Here is a 2,084-nt window from a genome sequence, read left to right as displayed (position 1 = left end):
CCTCATGATACTTTCAAGAGATCGTGAGTTATTATGTTTCTAATCCTAGTTGGAATCCGTAGCAGAACAGGTACCATTCAAAAGAGGATCAGGGTTTTTCAATGCGAGACTTGTCCGTGAACCCTCATGTTTTCAATCATAATGTCATTCTATCAACCAATGACATGCAAAGCCGTGACTCTACTTGCACATTCTGTCGAGATGTTGGCTTTGTATTACTGACAGATGTGTTCAAAAACATTCGCACTGAAATCTAATTATGCAATTAGGGTAGCCAAGTGGTTAAAGTGTTTGGTAATCACGCTAAAGTTCGCTTCCCCACACAGACCCTATTGACTGATGCATTAGGAATGATAAAAAACGTTTGCGATGTGTCTACAGTTTTATTACTCGTTGGTTATTTCACGTGGGTTCACTAAGTGGTGAAGGGGTTTGCTCGTCACGTTGAAGTTCAGTTCTTCCGACAGTCACCACGTATGAAGCCAATATTTATTCTCATATCACTCACACATAAGGAATTAGGAAAGGATTGCTATGTGTCAACATTTTTATTACTCGTTGGTGATTTCACTGACATATTCGTTATCCATTCTAAATGCTTCTTGTGTTGTGCAGTCTGAAAAAGTAAAAGCAGAACTTCATTGAATAAGCATATACTCAGATCGCAGTCGATATCAATACTCAAAGTCATTTGTACCACGTAAATATGAATATATTTCAGAATATGTTTAAATGTGATTGTTAATGGGTTTACGCCAAACACCTGGGTTCTTTTCCTCACAAGAGATGTATATATGAGGCACATTTTGATGTTACCTTCCGTAATATTAGATACAGTTTACGCCATAAGTACTGAGGTTCAGACACCGGGCACACCAAATAGTTGAACTGAGCAACAGTAAAAATGTACATTCTACCTTTCATTTCCTTCCAAAGGACCCGAAGGATCCGAAACCACCAAAGGAACTGAGTCCAGACGAAGAGAAACTTGAGGGAAAGAAACTCTTGAACTTGCTTGAGCCCAAGCCGCTACTGCTGCTGCTGCTGCTGTGACGGTGATGACTATGCCGGTGATGACAACAGCTCTCAACAGCATTGAATGTTAGGGCAACTGGAAAAACGAGATTGTCAGACACGTAAAACTACGATTGAGAAAAACGTGTGCTCTTGTAATGATGCATATTAATAATGTTTAGAACTGGTTGAAAAAATAAACTTATCCACTATATTTCCACTTACAGATTAAGAACTAAAACTATGTTCGTATTCTGATTATATAAAAGCGACAAAGGCCTTTCCATATTAAGGGCGTTTGGGTGGCCTAATGGTTAAAGCGTCCGCTCGTCATGACCAGGGTTCGATTCCCCACACGGACACAATGTGTAAAGCCCATTTCTGGTGAGTGACATTGCTGGAATATTGCTAAGAGAGGCGTAAAACCACAATCACGCACTCACTGCCTTTCAATATTGATAAAAGCACACCTCTCGACTGTACAATCCAGACTGTGCCATGACCATGTAGTGACGAATTACAGTCAAATAGTTGTGGATACAGTGTCCCGTTCCATAAAGCCATCTTCCAGCCAAGACGATCCTTTGTGGAACAAGAACTTGGTCGTCATGGTAGCATGGATATTGCTGAGAGTGGCGTTAAACAACAAACACGGCAAGTACCATCCTGACATAAGCCAGATAGTGTACCAAGTGATGTATTTCATTAAACATATTGAGTCCCTAATACACTGAAGCTTATTACCTTAAAATATATCTGTTTCCTTTTATACATGCACGTTGACTTACCGAAACAGATGGCCACCATAACGATCACTGTGGACTTCATGATGTTTGTGGTCTGCGGATGAATTCACAGAAAAAGAGAGATTTGTTGATGAGCCAAGTGACTGTTTAGTGATCGTGGTCCCGAGCGTTGGTTCGGTGGAAGATCGCCAACGTTTATTTATACCAACGCAACGACTGATGTAAAGGGAAAACAGCTTCAAAAGATCGGAACAGGGTTATATTTCTTTAAAGGGCCTTGTCTTTGTACCTCCATCGTCACCCCATCACAGCATGTGGCTTCCT

General features: G+C 40.7%; 1 long non-coding RNA gene across 1 annotated transcript; it reads right to left on the bottom strand.

Moving 5' to 3' along the window:
• Positions 1 to 363: 363 nt before the first annotated feature.
• Positions 364 to 2,084, bottom strand: LOC124268260. Its single transcript, XR_006896250.1, has 3 exons — positions 1,803 to 2,084; positions 918 to 1,111; positions 364 to 616 (listed from the first exon to the last, which is right to left on the bottom strand). It is a non-coding gene; the product is annotated as an uncharacterized LOC124268260 (long non-coding RNA).

Source organism: Haliotis rubra, unplaced genomic scaffold, assembly GCF_003918875.1.
Source record: "Haliotis rubra isolate DU_JTF1 unplaced genomic scaffold, ASM391887v1 Scf137, whole genome shotgun sequence".
NCBI classification, from domain to species: domain Eukaryota; kingdom Metazoa; phylum Mollusca; class Gastropoda; order Lepetellida; family Haliotidae; genus Haliotis; species Haliotis rubra.
This window is presented reverse-complemented; position numbering and strand designations above follow the sequence as displayed.